Raw genomic sequence first — 20,336 nt, forward strand, 5'->3', positions numbered from 1 at the left:
CCTTGCCAAGAATTAGGTCACTAAATGCTTCACCCCACAGAAAACTCCAAAAACATAGAAGAGCGGATTAGTTCACCTTCAGGAAATAATTTTAACTTCACTCTAAAATAAAAACTCAGGATCTTATATTGACTAAAAAGAAGAGCCCCCTCTCTTCTCAGCTGCATCTTTCCTTTCGCAGGTTTCAGACCAGAATCTCCTGCCACAGACTCTGCTCTTTTGGTTCTGGAAGGTATTATATGAAATATAATGACAGGAGTCAGCATGGCTCTTACTGACACGTTCCCTCATGACACTCCGGTGATTTATTTCAATCATTATTTCCTCTGTATCTCTATCAGCTAGAAGACTGAAGAGTACACAGTAGGCACTCAATCAATATTGGCTGAATAAATAATTGAGTGACACATTATAAAATCAATACATACTAATTGTAGAAAGTTTGAAAAATAGATATGTGTACGTGGGTGTAATGTTACTACCCTGAGTTAACCACTGTTAACATTTCAGTGAAAATTTTTGGATGATTTCCTATTAAAGTTATTGAGGTTTCTGTAAAGATCATAGTGATCTAAGTATGGAAAAGTTAATCACGGCAGTCAAGAGGGCCAGGGAAAGACAATGAACTGTGATTTGAAAGAGAAGCTCAGAGGATGCATTAGGATGAATCCTTTCAAATAAGCTTGGGCAGGCAATAGAACCATTTACTCCAGAAAATCTCACTGAGGTGCCTTCAGGAACATAGTTCAAAGGGAGAGCAGGCTGTCTATAATTCTATGGAAAAAAAAGCTATAAGTCTGGAAGTTTCTGTTTATGCCAGATAATACATAGCACTTGACCCCTCTCACCCTGTAATCTATGAATCTCTATTATTTCCCTTGATATAGCCCAGCCTGAAATTTAATTCTGTTTTGACTGGCAGTGAGAGTTGTTCACACTCCAGTATTTACAGAAAACATCAATTTCCATAAGCCTAGATACTTATGAATTACATTAGAATTATTCGTGTGATATATGGCAAATGTATTGCTGACCTAGTTAGAATACTTCCAAAAGTGCTTTGTTAGTGTATTTGAGAAGTTTAATATGCAGGGTGGCCTGTTTAGAACAGGTTCCACTTAATTCATCATGGCCAGCTGCAGTGACAGGTACTTTCAATTTGGGGCCAAGAACAAGCTTTTTCAATCCCAAATACTCACATCCGCTCCTCTAAGGACACATAACAGTGGCTACAGGCCCCTGGGTTATAGAGATTCCTTCTCCCTCTCTCACCTCTCTTTGCTCACCATATAGCCATTTCATATTCCTGATTATCAAAGATCAATTCTAAACCTTCTTGCAAAATCTGTGATCCTTTCTCCATTTGTCAAGATCCTCTCCATTCTCCAATTAAGGAATTTCCAAATTTACAGCTTCTAAGACTATCAGTGCTTTAATTAACCAGAAAATAAATTTCACACAAAATAGTAACAGAAGTACATGAAAAAAATACAGGTACTAGGACAGGAAAGTGCTTGGTCAGAGTCAAAGCTCAAAAATGTTAAGAAAATGCAGAAGAAAAAGAAGAGGCAAAATCTAAATCAGTAATCTGTTCAACGAATATTCCTTGAGGCCTACTATGTGTCAGATATTTGGGTCAGGGCTGAAGCAACAGATAGTGAGCAAAACAGATGGAGCCCCTGCTTTGATGAACCTTCCAGGCAACTGGTGGACAGAGATGCTGATCAAGTTTGTCCAAGATAAATATAAAGTGGCATGGACTACAGGTGAGATGTGTTTAGTGCTATGAGAGCATTTGATGAGGAGATTTGGTATAGCCACTGGGTCTTGTGGCATTTCCCCAAGAAACAAGGATGGAGCTCAGAGCTGAAAGGGAATAGCATGTTAAGGCTGGGAGATGGCCAAGGACATCACATGTTTGAGAAATGAAATGAAGGCCAGCATGGATGGTGCTGGAAGTGTCAGTATGAGCACTGTGGGCAATTGGCTAGGAGAGGTAGGGAGATGCCAAACAGTGCAGAGGATTTTAGGATATGTCACGCTACAAGCAAGGAGAAGTTGTTGACTTGACCTAAGGCGGATCTAAAACCAGATGCAGTCACATGATTCACCCACATTGTTACTTGCTCACACTCTTTCCTTACACATTTGTTCATCTACGATAAAACATCTTTTATTTTGTGTATGCTAACAAAAGGAAATGCTCAAATAAAATTGGGATGAGCTAAATTGGACATTCAGCTTAAAAGCAAGGTCCTGCTGTGGATGGTTCAACACCCCTCTCTTCCCTTCATTTTCCCAACTTGTTTTATTTTTATTTATTTATTTTTGAAACAGTGGTTTTCAGTTGATCGACTGAGCATATGGTGAGGTGCTGTGTTATCTTGTGTTTGTGACTGCAGGAACATGTCTCTGTACCCTGTACCATGGACTTAGCTAGCATGTGACCCCTTTGAGTCACTTACGTCTTCTGACAGATAACCACGGTAAAATAGTCTGTGGCATTTGCATAGGTGTCCTGTCACATTCCCTGTTTTTCACAGTTCTGGAGTTACTATGGAGGAAAAACTTTGAAATTTGTTTCAACTGGAGTTTGGAAACACAGAAAAGGAATAAAGCAGTTGGTAGAACCCAAATTTAAACACAGCAACAAGAGCCTGAGCATGTGAGCACTAAAGTTTGGGAAAGAGAGGCTAGTGTGATTAAAAAAAAAAATACTGAAGCATCTAGAGGTTTGATACACTCTACCTGAGATCTGTACTTCAAAACAAGAGATTTGTGAAGGGCATTTCCTCCATTAGACAGAAAGTTGGAAAATAAAGCAGATAAACCAAGAGCCTTAGAAGTTAGGAGTGGGATAATCACATGGGTGATTTGCTGGAGGGCACAGCCAGCCCTTGCAGATACATGCCTATAGTGAGGAAGAGTCATAAGGGTGAAGACAGAAGCAAGAGCAAACACTGCACCTAGGAATAAATGAAGAGACTGCTCTTCTGTTTTCTTGGAGAGTCCTAGAAAGACACATGTGAAAGAAAGTAAGATTCTGCCATTTAAAACTAGAAGCTATTGATCTGGCATTTCCAGGTGAAAACTGGGAAATCTTTCTTATAGCTTATATGCTAGTGGGGTATATGGGACAGCCAAGTTCTACTGTGATCATTTCTCCTGCTCGAAGTATGATACTGTTCGCATACGTGTGTGCATGTGTGTGCATATACATGGTCAAAGTATTATCGAAAGTAGTTCAATGGTTAATAGCTCTTCATCTTGGAAAATTTCCATGTGAAAATTGATGTTAAGTACTGCATATCACAAGATGTCAAGGTCCTATAAGAAAGTAATGAAATTACCTGTGAATTGAGAGCTGAGGTCATATTTATAGGGGCTCTCCTATATTTCCTTATGATATGCCCTTTTGCTCATTTGGATGTGAGATACCAGTGATGGAAGAAGACATGCTGAACTGGAAGGTGCTGGGCAATGTAGAGGGAGGTATGGTTTTACATTGACTATACTCATTTGAGCTGCGAGTGTAAAATGGCATCATCCAAGGCCATGTTGCCCAGAGCGATCATGGCATCAGTGAAGTTTCATTGGACACAAAGCAGAGCTCTCTCTTTTCTCATTGAATTATCCAAAGACAAAAGTCTATGCCTCCAGCAAAATAATTAATTGTGAAGTCATCACACATATTTCATTAATGTTTTTCTTGCTTCTCACAAAACCCTCTAAGAGGGCAGGAGTCATGCATAACTCTATTTACCATAAACAAAAAAAAGATACTTTGATTGTAGCTGTGTGCTTCTAAGTCTTTAGTAGACTGCATGCCCCTTGAACAAAAGGAATTTACTTTTCATTTATTAAACAAATATTTGTAACTTTCTAAAGAAGTAAACAAAAGAGTAAAATAATCTCCTTCCTCATGCAGCTTATATTTTAGTGTTTCCCTATCACTTCTATAATGCTTACTATATTCCAAAGAATGTTCAAAGCCTAAATATATATTAAATATGTTTTAATTAAATAAATTAAATTCTAATTAAATATTTAATTACATAATTAAATATTAATAAATTAATAATAACTAATAGATAAATAAAATTAAATTAAAATAATTTTAATTATTTATATATATATATATATATATATATATATATATATATATATATTAAGGCAACCACCTGTGAAGTAAGTACTAGTATTAGTTCCATCTTCAAATGGAAGGACTAAAGCAGAGGGAGTATTAATGCCTTGTTCAAGGGCACAGATGCTGGAATTTGTACCCAGGCACTTTGACTCCAAAGTCCACATCCTTGTTCTCTTTGCCCTATCTATTATCTCTCCTCCTTTATATTACCCTTCTATTACCAGTGCTCAGCGTAACTCTCTGCAAAGAGTAAACGGATGCTTATTGAACACATTGACTAAAGGATGGCTATCATGCTAAAGGTGATGATGGTGAGAAAATACTAACAATAATGATTTATATTTATCAAGTACCTGACATACTGCATTCCATGAGTTATAAGCATCTCGCCATGCAGTTCTCTCAATAGGCACAGTGTTGGTCTGCTACCCAGCTGGTTAGTCACAGAACCAGAATTTGAACCCTAGCCTTTCTAGCCACTGTATCCATGCTCTTCCACTACAGCTAAAAGTCATCAATTGTGGGATTACTCTGCTACCTTCTGGCTAAGTTACTTACAACTTTGTGTTGCACATGAACCTTTCTTTATAAAATAAGTTTAAATTATACTTTGTCAAGTGCAGTGAATATATTAAAAACACATATAGTATAGAATAACAAAATAAAATCTCTCTATCAGTACACACACACACACACACACACACACACACACACTCCTATCCCACAGGATAGCAAGTTGAAAGTCACTATGAATCAACCATAAATCCCAGTGGATCTAATGGAAAGAGTCTGAATGAAATTGAGATTAATACAGTAGGCACAATGGATAAAATACAATTTGTGATTTAAAATCCATAGAGCAACTCTAAGGGCATTATGATTTATTCTATATTAAACCCATTTCCCAATCCTAATATTCATGCCCACATGTTTTTAATATGCTATTTAGCCACACATTTTACAGGCATAAACATCACCATATGAGCTTTCAATTAGCATTGATTTTCATCCTGAAGAAGTGCCTATTGGAATGAAATGGTAGGAATGGCTGGGAACTGATGTATGCGGAGTTAAAGTGCTGTTAATTCAATTGCTTTATCTGATCCAAAGTCACTTAGATTATATTAAATTAGCCATCTGCTTGGCTTTCACCTTGGAATGTCTGCCAGATGCTGAATGTGTTTACAGAGTTCATTAATAGACCCAACCTTAACAACAACTTTCTTGTGGTAACACTAGTGACCAGAAGTTTTCTTGCAAAGATATCATAGGAAATATGCATAAGCAACACTTAAATAAATGTTCCCAGAACAGAATATTTTGATTAATTTTCAAATTAAAAAATTCTTTTGATTGGAAGGGAATTTGGGCCAAGGAGTCCTACACTGACTGATCCCTTTCACTTCTCTCTTGAAAAGCAATGACAGTTGATCATACTTGAATTATAAAAATACCAGTTTCCACTAATTTTGATATTTATTAATTATATTACAATCATTCATGTGCTTACACCAAAGAGAATCTTCTACCACTGTACACTTCTAACTTTGTCAAGTGAATACCCAGTAGTGGATGATTATTCTACATTTGGCTAAGACTGATGCATATGTAGAATCATATGGTACCTCATAACCTAGCAATGAAAGTATATACATAAAAACTAATTTCATTTCCATGAAAAATTGTTAGAGATGTGGACTTCTCTCCTTTGTCTGAAGAAATTGTAAGAAGTAACATTTGACTTGGATCTTGAACACAATAGACTAACTACATACAACACAGCCTACATAAAAGTGAACATTCATTAAAGGGCATTTCAGTGGGGCTCCTGGGTGGCTCAGTTAGCTGGGTGTCTGGCTCTTGGTTTTGGCTTAGGTTATGGTCTCAGAGACATGGGATAGAGTCCCAAGTCAGGCTCTGCATTCAGTAGGGAGTCTGCCTGAGATTCTCTCCCTCTCCCTCTCCCTCTGCCCACCCCTGACTCCTTCTCTCTCTTAAATGAGTAAATAAAACCATTTTAAAAAGGCATTTCAGTTGGGATAGTAAGCATAGAATGTGGGAAACTGAGAAACATGAGTTTGGAAAAATTCTCAGATCATGAAGATCCTTGATTGCTTTCTAGGAAATTTTGGTCTTTAATAATGTTATAAACAGGGAACCACCAAACAGTTTTAAACAGTAGAGTCACATGTCATACATGCAATTTAGAAACCTTGGGAAAAGTGAATTATATAGAGGAGTTAGTTACCTGAATCCCAGGTACCTGAGCTGAGATTATAGTAAAGGTATGGGGAAGAGATCATGGAAATCCTAGCCAAAATAGAGAAGGCAGAAATGCTGAAAAGGGGCAAATTCAATCAATTATTTGGGAAATAAACCATTAGGATGTTTTCACAATTGGAAATGAGAATGTTAAGAGAAGACAATGCTTCAGATAACTTCCAGGATTCTGAAGTGTACAATAGATTGATATGAGTTAAAAGTTGAGAGGAGGATTATGGAAATTAAAGAGAGGGGGCAAAGGGGTCATGGCTTTGCCTATAGATATTCTGAATTCAATGTAACTATTAAATATTCTGGGAGAAGTATCTGTATTTATCTTTGTAAGTCTGAAACTCAATAGTCTGAGCTAGAAATCAAAATATGAAGTTCAATGATGCATTCTATAAATTTGGGATCATGGAAGTTAAGTGAAGTTATCCAGGAAGAATATTTGTAATGAAAAGACAAGGATGCTAACTATAGAACCCAGAGTTACATTATTGTCTAAGGTACAGGAGGAAGAAAACACTGCAAAGGACTCTTCAAAGAAGTAGAAGGAAAACCGGGCAGAAATATTATTGCAGAAGTCACAGGAAGAAAGAGTAACCATAAGAAGGAGAGAGGGTGAAGACAATCAAAGGTTGCAGAGGAACCCTCTCTTCTACCTTTAGTACTATAAAGCCTAGAAAATCAAATTAAAGTACCCAACAGGCCATAGACAAATAAAGAAAGAGAGAGAGAGAGAGAAAGAAAGATACACAGAAATTGATAAAAAGTGTGCAATCTAACCATACCTAAATATGCGTAAAATGAATTTTAACATTTTAACAGCTCTGCAAGACTTGGCTTCCTGGCCTAGTTATTAATGTATCCATCTACAAAGGGAAAATCAGAAGTGAAAGACAGCAGATAAAATTTAATAAAAATAAGAACAATATTAACAAGTTGTATTTTGCTTTCTGGTATTTAAATTTCCTTCCAGTACAAGTTGCCTTTGAAACCTTAAACAGCATTATGAAATACTTGGAGAATTATTACTATATCATCATCTTTATCCTCATTTCATAATAAAGAAAAGTAATACTTAAGAGAAATAAAAGTTAAAGAGCCAGCTTATTTTCACACAGCCCATCAGGGGCACATTCAGGACTCAAATCCAAATCTCTTGGCTTCAACTTCTAAACTTCAGTGGAAAACTGAAATAAATTCTATGCACTCTGTGACAAACGATGCATCAGTCTTGGCCAGGTCATTTGATATCTCCCTTTTGCAGAGTAAATGAGGGACTAGAAGCAGATGATCTCCCCTAGTTCTATGAATCTGTATTTCTATTAAATGTTCTTAAAGTCATGCAATTGTAAATGTCCCCTGGTATTAATGAATAGTTACCCAAACCTACAAAAATATTACTTTAAATTCAATTAATTTTCTAAAGAATTAAGGTTTATGTCTTGGAGCAAAGTATTTCAATTTGATTAATTATCATTCAATATTTATAAAAGTTCATGTTTCTGCTAAGTATACTAGGTTGGAGCACTATAGCTCCCATCACAGACTGTAATAAATGATGATGGATAATTATTATTTCAATTACCTAGCTCCTTTTTAAAAAAAGATGTTCACTTATGCTACAAATTGGACAATGCTCACTCATTTGGATGTAATGGTTCCAGGGTAACTTGTAGGCAACCACTGATAATTCAGGAGTATCACTGTATTCAAGATGTAAAATAAATTGAATAGTAATATATATGGATCAAGAAATATTCAGACTTGAATTGACGCCAACTTCCGTGAAAGCACCTCACCTTTACACATTTCCCTGGCCTCATTTATTTTTATTATTAGACTTTATTTTTTCTTTTTCTAATTTTATTTCTTTTCAAAATTTAAATTCAACTAGCCAACATATAGTACATCATTAGTTTCAGATGTACAGCTCAGTAATTCATCAGTTGTATAGACTTTCTTTTTAAGAATGGTATTAGAACTACAGAAAAATTAAGAAGGTAGTACGATGGTCCCCATATGTCCCATATACACTATTAACATCTTCCCCAAGCAGTTCCCATGCATTACAATTAATGTACTAATTGTGACACATTATTATTAACTAAAGTCCATAGTTTATTCAGATTTCCTTATTTTTACCTAATGTCCTTTTTCTGTTCCACAATTCTATCCACATTATATTTAGTTTTCTTTTCTCTTTAAGCTCCCCACTATGAAAATTTCCCAAAGGTTCCTTGTTTTCAATGACTTTGAGTTTTAAGGAGTGCTGGTTAGAAATATTGTGGGATGACCCAGTATTGGTATTTGTGTGATGTTTTTCTTCTGGTGAAATTGAAGTTATAGGTCTTAGGGAGGAACATAATAGAGGTAAAATGTCATTGTCATCATCTCATGTCATTGTATCAACATGATTTATGATGGTTAATGTTGAACTTGATCATCTACTTCTTTAAATAATGTTTTTCAGGTTTTTATACTGCAAAGTTACTTTTTCCCCTTCTCACACTCTATTCTTTGGAAAGAGGTCACTAGGCAAAGCCCACATTTAAAGGATGGGGAGTTAGGTTCCCTCTCTTTGAGAGTAGACTATCTTTTTAATTAATTTGAAATTCTTCTGCATGGGAAATTTGTCTCTTCTCCTCTATTTATAAGTCTATTCAAGCATTTATTTATATCAATATGGACTCATGGGTATTTATTTTATATATTGGATAATAAACTAGTGCTAATTCATTTATCTTGCTGCTCAAATTGTTCCAACTTTGGTCTTGAGAGCTCTTTTAATTTGCTCACTTGCTTTATTTCAAGAACCATCAGTATATGTTTGTGTGCTCTATGAATAATCTTCTAAATGGGGTTCACTGGAAGATGTTAATAGGGAGAAAAACCAAGTCTTTACTTCAATAGATACAAAATGAAACTTTACAAAATTAAACTATTCTAATAAACAAAAATATATAAATTTTATGAGAGCTTATATTAAAATAATTCAAAAGTACCCAAATAAAAATCATCATTAAAGTTGATAAAAAAATAATAGGTTAAATTATTTAATATTATAGGCATTATTGTATTAAAATGTTATTGAAAATTAGAAAAAAGTAACGCTTATTCATGAATAACATAACATTATAGTTAGAAGTAAATGGAAAGAAAACCATTAAAATACTATACTTGCTAAGGTAGTTGAGTTAAACATAAGACAAATCCTCAGTAACTTTCTTGTATGAAAGCAATGGATAAAACAAAAAAATTCATTCTTTTTTGAAATAAAGCATGGGGCGCCTGGATGGCTCAGTGGGTTGAGCCTCTGCCTTTGGCTCGGGTCATGATCCCAGGGTCCTGGGATCAAGCCCCGCGTCGGGCTCTCTGCTGGGCAGGGAGCCTGCTTCCCCCTCTCTCTCTGCCTACCTCTCTGCCTATTTGTGATCTCTGTCTGTTAAATAAATTAATTAAAAAAATAAAATAAAGCATGAATTACAGTTATTTTGATGTGCATAAGTTTTTGTTATCAAGATAAGTAGACTTCTCTTTCTAGCTGTATGGTAGACCAGATACCCTGAATGGCCCTTCTTACTATAAGTTAAATAAAAAATAAAATAAAAATGCCAAATAAAAGAAAAGCAATCATTAAGGACACATTGCTGACCTAGAAAAATTGAAGATACCTACAGAGGTCAAAGTCAAAATCAAAGTAAAAGCCAAAGCTCTGGTTTGTGAGTGGTTTCCCAAAATAGATTTTACCCTGAAGATTTTTAACAACGTCTAGAGATCTTGAGCTCTCATATTTATAGCTACACAAATTTATGGGATAGAAAATAAGTCATAAGTCTTAAAGCCATCCAAGATAGAGTATCTATCAGGAAAGCCTCACATAAATCTGGGTTCATGATGCACACCTATATTACAAGTGGAAACAAAATCTAAACCTACTACACATCAAGGAACAGCAAGGGAATTTTATGTGTAGGCTTTGAGCTTACATGTAGAGGGACAATCTTCATCAAGAAGTCAAAAAAAAAAAAAGACTGAGTTCATATAGCTGAAGAGAGAATTAGTAAAATGAAAAACACATTGGATGAAGTTACATACAATGCAATCTGAAAAAACTAAGATATAAAAAAAATCATGTACATAATAAGAAAGCATAAGAAATGTCTGACATAACTTCTAGAAGGAGATTATGGCAAAGAAATATGAAATAGAGCCACCCTACAACCCAGCAACTGTACTACTAGGTATTTACCCCAAAGATACAGATGTAATGAAAAGAAGGGACACATATATCTGAATGTTCATAGCAGCAATGTTTGCAATAATCAAACTATGGAAAGAGCAGAGATGTTATGCTTCAACAAATGAATGGATAAAGAAAATGTAGTTCATATATACAATGGAATATTACTCAGTCATCAGAAAGGATGAATACCTACCATGTGCATCAATGTGGATGGAATTGGAGGGGATTATGCTAAGTGAAATAAATCAAGCAAAGAAAGACAATTATCATATGTTTTCACCCATGTGTGGAATAGTGCAGAGGACCACGGGGGAAGGGAGAGAAAATTGAATGGGAAGAATTCAGAGAGGGAGACAAACCGTTAGAGACTCTGGACTCTGGAAAACAAACTGAGGGTTACAGAAGTGGGGGTGGGAACAGTGGTAACCTGATAATGGGTATTAAGGAGGGCACATGATGTGATGAGCACTGGGTAATATACACAACTAATGAATTGTTGAACAGTACATCCAAAACTAATGATACACTATATGTTGGCTAATTGAACAGAATAAATAAAAAAAGAAAACTGAAAATAAAACCTAAAAAAATAAATGGCATATGATAGAAACTTGTATCAAATATGTATGAAAAATTCTCATATATGTCAATGAGAAAATGAGTGGTAATCCAATTTGTGTTTTTTAAAAAGGCCAAAAGACATAACCAGGCATTTTGCAAGAGAAGAAATTAAATGGCCAGACATTATGAAAAAGTGTCCAACCTCACTAGACATCAGAGAAATACAATTTAAAACTATAATAAGAGAAAACTACTAAATACCCACCAGAAAAAATAAAGGTAAAATTAAAAAGCCTATCACACTAAGAGGTAGAAATAATGAGAAACTGAAACTTACATATTACTATGGAAGGATAATTTTTTAAAATTTTCAACCACTTTGAAAAACTGATAATATCTATAAAAGCTGAACATATGCATAGACTGTGATACCATACTTTCACTTATAAATCCAACAAGAATGCATATATATATGCATCAGAAATTATGCATAAGTATGTTTATTATAGGTATGTAATACTATATGCATTATTTTTCCTAATACACAGAACTGGAAACAAGTCAAATGTCTATCAGTAATATTTATACTTTATTCATCATTTAGTATTCATCTCACTATCACCAATATACTCTTGAACAAAAGAAGCCAGACACAAAAGAGTGTACAGTATGAGTATGATATAAAGTTCAAAAATTATCAAAACTAGTATATATTATCACAAGTAAAGATAATGGTAACTTTGGTGGGGAGATAGAATGAAGGTAAAACTTTGGGAAGACTTTGAGGACTAAAAGGGAAAAGAAGACTATTTATAGAGGCAAGAAAAATACCTACCTATTTAGAAATAATACTAGCAGAAGTTCTATCTACTCTTTAAGAAACAATTACAAACTCTTTTGAAGGTATTAAAGAGCACCTAAATAAAGTAAATGACATGTAGTAAGGTGAGAAGACTGAATATTATAAGAATGTAAATGTTCTCTATATACTTTTAACTTCAAAGAAATCCCAAACAAATATCTACAGAATTGTTCATGGAAATGACAAAGTGATTCTAAAATTTACATGAAAACACCAGAGATGAAAAAGAGCGAGATCCTTTTAAAAGAGAACAAGATGGGGTGACTTGCTCTAACAGCAGATTTATTGTAAACTATAGTCATTTCAATTCATCCACATATGCAAATGTAATTTAAAACCGAACTGGCCCTTCAGATCAGTGGAGAAAGAACCTCTTACCTTTTTTTTTTTTCTCTTTGAAAGTTTATTGTTATTAAAAAAAAAAACCTATACTTTTTACATTTTACATTCACCTCTCAGAACATTTAATGATACCAGTTAATGATGATATATAAAAACTCACCAGCTGCTTGAAATGGCTGCAAATTTTTACCATGTACTGATATTAAATTGCTTTGAACTCTTTGGAAAAACTGGTGTAACATTAAGTACCAAGATTTCAAATTCCCAGATTAGAAACAAGATTTTTAAGTCAGGAGGAAATTTAGTACAAATTCAAGGCTAAAAGGAAATGTTAATGAAAAAACAAATATATTGTAAAAAATAGGATAACCCTCCATCCCCAAAGTCAGGTTAAAAAAAAAAAAAAAAGAAACAAAACGAAACCAACCCCACCCCACCCCACCCCCAATATTTCTCTTAGAAAAGTCGCCCAATCCTGAACACAGGGTCTCACACACAAACACAAGTAGCTTGATTTGCAGATCAGCCTCTGGGATCTTATACTGGACCCAGTTTGGAGTTTAAAGAAAAAAAAATTAAGTTAGGTAGTTAGATATCCATAAACACCGGTATCCAAACAAATGAAAACATCCTGGCTTTGGTATGTGCTTAAACTGTGCTTAAACTGTGCTTAAATAATTGGTTATCATGCAAAATAATTAAATTCTATCCCTCCCTCACACCCTACAAAAATCAATTTTGAATGTATTAAAGAATTAAATGGGGGGGAAATAGAGCATTATAAAATTTTTAGGAAACAACAGAGACAAAAGTTTTCATTGACCTCATGATAGAAAAATTTCTTAAGCAACACACAAAAAGTCTGAACCTTAAAAGAAAATATCACAGATTCATGAAGTTCTGCTATCATACAGTGAGTAAATGACAAGATTTATACTGGGAAGGATATTTGTGTCTCATATAACAAACAAATTATGAAACTCTTACATTAAATAGACTCTCTCAAGGTAATAAAAAAAAAAAAAAAGTCCAGGGGTGCCTGGATGGCACAGTCAGTTAGGTGTTCAACTCTTGATTTTCGCTGAGGTCATGATCTCAGGGTCCTGGGATGGAGCCCCTTATCAGACTCCAGACTCCATGATCAGTGGAGAGTCTGCTTGAGATTCTCTCTCTTTCTCCCTCTCCTTCTGCTCTCTCCCCACCCTGGGCTTGCTTGGACTCTCTTTCTCTAAAATAAATAAGTAAATCTTAAAAAAATAAAAGGGTAAAAGACATGAAGAGGAGAGATGAGAAAAAACAAGAATGATCTATAAACATGTGAAAATAGTCTGTACCTCACTAACAAAGAGAAATTTAAAACACGATACATGGTAGAAAACAAATTAGGTACCATTCCACACCCTGGCTGGCAAACATTAGAAAGTCAAATAGTACCAGATGTTGGGGAACTTCTGAAGCAAAACAAACTCATCCACTTATCACTGTGCAATCGTCCATTGGCAAAACCACTTGAGAAAACAGTTTACCAACACTGGCCAAGTTGATTATGTACATATTCAGGCATTTATATTCTGGTGTATATGTATACACCAGATAAAGTGTTGGGCATGGGCAGCATAGCACACAGACAGAAGTATTCACAACAGCATTTTTCGTCAAGGCAGAAAAAAAAAAAAAAGGGAAAATCCAAATGTCTAATCAATCATAAAATGTAAAAATAAATTCTAGTATGTCCTTATAGCAATAAAAACGGAAATTATGCGGGGCGCCTGGTTGGCTCAGTGGGTTAAGCCGCTGCCTTCGGCTCAGGTCATGATCTCAGGGTCCTGGGATCGAGTCCCGCATCGGGCTCTCTGCTCAGCAGGGAGCCTGCTTCCCTCTCTCTCTCTCTGCCTGCCTGCCTCTCTGTCTACTTGTGATTTCTCTCTGTCAAATAAATAATAAATAAAATCTTTAAAAAAAAATGGGAGGAGGGAGGAGTCAAGATGGCGGAGAAGTAGCAGGCTGAGACTACTTCAGGTAGCGGGAGATCAGCTAAATAGCTTATCTAAAGATTGCAAACACGTACAAATCCAACAGGAGAGTGAAGAGAAGAACAGCAATTCTAGAAACAGAAAATTAACCACTATCTGCAAGGTAGGACTGGCGGAGAAGTGAATCCAAAGCGACGGGAAGATAGACCGCGGGGGGAGGGGCCGGCTCCCGGCGAGCGGCCAAGCAACGGAGCAAAATCAGGACTTTTAAAAGTCTGTTCCGCTGAGGGACATCGCTCCAGAGGCTTAACTGGGGTGAAGCCCAGGCGGGGTCAGCGCGGCCTCAGGTCCCGCAGGGTCGCAGAAGGATCGGGGGTGTCTCAGTGTCGCAGAGCTTACCGGTATTAGAACGGGGAAGCCGGCTGCAGAGACAGAGCCAAGGAGTGACTCTCAGCTCGGGGTTGCCTTGAACCGGTCGCAGGCTCGGTCAGCTCGGAGCGTGGCCGGAGGCCAGGGTGACGGGAGTCATTGGGCGCTGTTCTCTGAGGGCGCACTGAGGAGTGGGGCCCCGGGCTATCGGCTCCTCCGGGCCGGACACCGGGAGGCCGCCATCTTCATTCCCGTCCTCCGGACTCTACAGAAAGTGCTCAGGGAACAAAAGCTCCCGAAAGCAAACCCAGCAAACCCGAGCGGATTACTCAGCCCGGCCCCGGGTAAGGGCGGTGCAACTCCGCCTGGGGCAAAGACGCTTGAGAATCACTACAACAGGCCCCTCCCCCAGAAGATCAACCGGAAACCCAGCCAGGACAAAGTTCACCTACCCAGGAGTGCAGTTTCAATACCAAGGAGAGCGGCAGAATTCCAGAGGAGAAGAAAGCAAAGCACAGAACTCATGGCTTGCTCCCCATGATTTTTTAGCCTTGCAGTTAATTTAATTTTTTTTTCTTTTTCAATTTTTTTTTCTTTTTCTCTTCTTCTGCTAATTTTTTTTTAACTTTTACCGTTTTCTTTTTTAACGTTTTTTTAAATAGTTTATCTGATATATATATTTTTTTTTCTCTTTTTATATTTTTTTGTTATCAGCTTCCTTTTTTTAAATAGTTTCTTTTTTTTTTTTTTCTTTTTGAACCCCTTTTTATCCCCTTTCTCCCCCCTCACGATTTGGGATCTCTTCTGATTTGGCTAAAGCATATTTTCCTGGGGTTGTTGCCACCCTTTTAGTATTTTACTTGCTCCTTCATAAACTCTTATCTGGACAAAATGACAAGGCTGAAAAATTCACAACAAAAAAAAAAAAAAACAAGAGGCAGTACCAAAGGCTAGGGACCTAATCAATACAGACATTGGTAATATGTCAGATATAGAGTTCAGAATGACGATTCTCAAGGTTCTAGCCGGGCTTGAAAAAGGCATGGAAGATATTAAAGCAACCCTCTCGGGAGATATAAAAGCCCTTTCTGGAGAAATAAAAGACCTAAAATCTAACCAAGTTGAAATCAAAAAAGCTATTAATGAGGTGAAATCAAAAATGGAGGCTCTCACTGCTAGGATAAATGAGGCAGAAGAAAGAATTAGCGATATAGAAGACCAAATGACAGAGAATAAAGAAGCTGAGCAAAAGAGGGACAAACAGCTACTGGACCACGAGGGGAGAATTCGAGAGATAAGTGACACCATAAGACGAAACAACATTAGAATAATTGGGATTCCAGAAGAAGAGGAAACAGAGAGGGGAGCAGAAGGTATATTGGAGAGAATTATTGGAGAGAATTTCCCCAATATGGCAAAGGGAACAAGCATCAAAATTCAAGAGGTTCAGAGAACCCCCCTCAAAATCAATAAGAATAGGTCCACACCCCGTCACCTAATAATAAAATTTACAAGTCTTAGTGACAAAGAAAAGATCCTGAAAGAAGCCCGGGAAAAGAAGTCTGTAACGTACAATGGTAAAAATATCAGATTGGCACCAGACTTATCCACAGAGACCTGGCAGGCCAGAAAGAGCTGGCATGATATATTCAGAGAACTAAATGAGAAAAACATGCAGCCAAGAATACTATATCCAGCTAGGCTATCATTGAAAATAGAAGGAGAGATTAAAAGCTTCCAGGACAAACAAAAACTGAAAGAATTTGCAAATAACAAACCAGCTCTACAGGAAATATTGAAAGGGGTCCTCTAAGCAAAGAGAGACCCTAAAAGTAGTAGACCAGAAAGAAACAGAGACAATATACAATAACAGTCACCTTACAGGCAATACAATGGCACTAAATTCATATCTCTCAATACTAACCCTGAATGTGAATGGGCTAAATGCCCCAATCAAAAGACACGGGGTATCAGAATGGATAAAAAAACAAAACCCATCTATATGTTGCCTACAAGAAACTCATCTTAAACCCAAAGACACCTCCAGGTTTAAAGTGAGGGGGTGGAAAAGAATTTACCATGCTAATGGAGATCAGAAGAAAGCAGGAGTGGCAATCCTTATATCAGATCAATTAGATTTTAAGCCAAAGACTATAAGAAGAGATGAGGAAGGACACTATATCATACTCAAAGGAACTGTCCAACAAGATGATCTAACAATTTTAAATATCTATGCCCCTAACGTGGGAGCAGCCAACTATATAAACCAATTAATAACAAAATCAAAGAAACACATCGACAATAATACAATAATAGTAGGGGATTTTAACACTCCCCTCACTGAAATGGACAGATCATCCAAGCAAAAGATCAACAAGGAAAGCAAGGCCTTAAATGACACACTGGACCAGATGGACATCACAGATATATTCAGAACATTTCATCCCAAAGCAACAGAATACACATTCTTCTCTAGTGCACATGGAACATTCTCCAGAATAGATCACATTCTTGGTCCTAAATCAAGTCTCAACTGGTATCAAAAGATTGGGATCATTCCCTGCATATTTTCAGACCACAATGCTTTAAAGCTAGAACTCAATCACAAGAGGAAATTTGGAAAGAACCCAAATACATGGAGACTAAACAGCATCCTTCTAAAGAATGAATGGGTCAACCAGGAAATTAAAGAAGAATTGAAAAAATTTATGGAAACAAATGATAATGAAAACAGAACGGTTCAAAATCTGTGGGACACAACAAAGGCAGTCCTGAGAGGAAAATATATAGCGGTACGAGCCTTTCTCAAGAAACAAGAAAGGTCTCAGGTACACAACCTAACCCTACACCTAAAGGAGCTGGAGAAAGAACAAGAAAGAAACCCTAAACCCAGCAGGAGAAGAGAAATCATAAAGATTAGAGCAGAAATCAATGAAATAGAAACCAAAAAAACAATAGAACAAATCAACGAAAGTAGGACCTGGTTCTTTGAAAGAATTAATAAGATTGATAAACCCCTGGCCAGACTTATCAAAAAGAAAAGAGAAAGGACCCAAATAAATAAAATCATGAATGAAAGAGGAGAGATCACAACGAACACCAAAGATATACAGACAATTATAAGAACATACTATGAGCAACTCTACGCCAACAAATTTGACAATCTGGAAGAAATGGATGCATTCCTAGAGACATATAAACTACCACAACTGAACCAGGAAGAAATAGAAAGCTTCAACAGACCCATAACCAGTAAGGAGATTGAAACAGTCATCAAAAATCTCCAAACAAACAAAAGCCCAGGGCCAGACGGATTCCCGGGGGAATTCTACCAAACATTTAAAGAAGAACTAATTCCTATTCTCCTGAAACTGTTCCAAAAAATAGAAATGGAAGGAAAACTTCCAAACTCATTTTATGAGGCCAGCATCACCTTGATCCCAAAACCAGACAAGGATCCCATCAAAAAAGAGAACTACAGACCAATATCCTTGATGAACACAGATGCAAAAATTCTTGCCAAAATACTAGCCAATAGGATTCAACAGTACATTAAAAGGATTATTCACCACGACCAAGTGGGATTTATTCCAGGGCTGCAAGGTTGGTTCAACATCCGCAAATCAATCAATGTGATACAACACATTAATAAAAGAAAGAACAAGAATCATATGATAGTCTCCATAGATGCTGAAAAAGCATTTGACAAAGTACAGCATCCCTTCCTGTTCAAAACTCTTCAAAGTGTAGGGATAGACGGCACATACCTCAATATTATCAAAGCCATCTATGAAAAACCCACCGCAAATATCATTCTCAATGGAGAAAAACTGAAAGCTTTTCCGCTAAGGTCAGGAACACGGCAGGGATGTCCGTTATCACCACTGCTATTCAACATAGTACTAGAAGTCCTAGCCTCAGCAATCAGACAACAAAAGGAAATTAAAGGCATCCAAATCGGCAAAAAGTCAAACTATCACTCTTTGCAGATGATATGATACTATAGGTGGAAAACCCAAAAGACTCCACTCCAAAACTGCTAGAACTTGTACAGGAATTCAGTAAAGTGTCAGGATATAAAATCAATGCACAGAAATCAGTTGCATTTCTCTACACCAACAACAAGACAGAAGAAAGAGAAATTAAGGAGTCCATCCCATTTACAATTGCACCCAAAACTATAAGATACCTAGGAATAAACCTAACCAAAGAGACTAAGAATCTATACTCAGAAAACTATAAAGTACTCATGAAAGAAATTGAGGAAGACACAAAGAAATGGAAAAATGTTCCATGCTCCTGGATTGGAAGAATAAATATTGTGAAAATGTCTATGCTACCTAAAGCAATCTACACATTTAATGCAATTCCTATCAAAGTACCATCCATTTTTTTCAAAGAAATGGAACAAATAATCCTAAAATTTATATGGAACCAGAAAAGACCTCGAATAGCCAAAGGAATATTGAAAAAGAAAGCCAAAGTTGGTGGCAGCACAATTCCGGACTTCAAGCTCTATTACAAAGCTGTCATCATCAAGACAGCATGGTACTGGCACAAAAACAGACACATAGATCAATGGAACAGAATAGAGAGCCCAGAAACGGACCCTCAACTCTATGGTCAACTCATCTTCGACAAAGCAGGAAAGAATGTCCACTGGAAAAAAGACAGCCTCTTCAATAAATGGTGTTGGGAAAATTGGACAGCCACATGCAGAAAAATGAAATTGGATCATTTCCTTACACCACACACGAAAAGAGACTCAAAATGGATGAAGGATCTCAATGTGAGAAAGGAATCCATCCAAATCCTTGAGGAGAACACAGGCAGCAACCTCTTCGACCTCAGCCGCAGCAACATCTTCCTAGGAACATCACCAAAGGCAAGGGAAGCAAGGGCAAAAATGAACTTTTGGGATTTTATCAAGATCAAAAGCTTTTGCACAGCAAAGGAAACAGTGAACAAACCCAAAAGACAACTGACAGAATGGGAGAAGATATTTGCAAATGACATATCAGATAAAGGGCTAGTGTCCAAAATCTATAAAGAACTTAGCAAACTCAACACCCAAAGAACAAAGAATCCAATCAAGAAATGGGCAGAGGACATGAACAGACATTTCTGCAAAGAAGACATCCAGATGGCCAACAGACCATCTGGATCTGAAAAAGTGCTCCATATCACTCGGCATCAGGGAAATACAAATCAAAACCACCATGAGATATCACCTCACGCCAGTCAGAATGGCTAAAATAAACAAGTCAGGAAATGACAGATGCTGGCGAGGATTCAGAGAAAGGGGAACCCTCCTACACTGTTGGTGGGAATGCAAGCTGGTGCAACCACTCTGGAAAACAGCATGGAGGTTCCTCAAAATGTTGAAAATAGAACTACCCTATGACCCAGCAATTGCACTGCTGGGTATTTACCCTAAAGATACAAACGTAGTGATCCGAAGGGGCACGTGCACCCGAATGTTTATAGCAGCAATGTCTACAATAGCCAAACTATGGAAAGAACCTAGATGTCCATCTACAGAGGAATGGATAAAGCAGATGTGGTATA

The sequence above is a fragment of the Lutra lutra genome, chromosome 9 (genome assembly GCF_902655055.1).
Source record: "Lutra lutra chromosome 9, mLutLut1.2, whole genome shotgun sequence".
Classification (NCBI taxonomy): domain Eukaryota; kingdom Metazoa; phylum Chordata; class Mammalia; order Carnivora; family Mustelidae; genus Lutra; species Lutra lutra.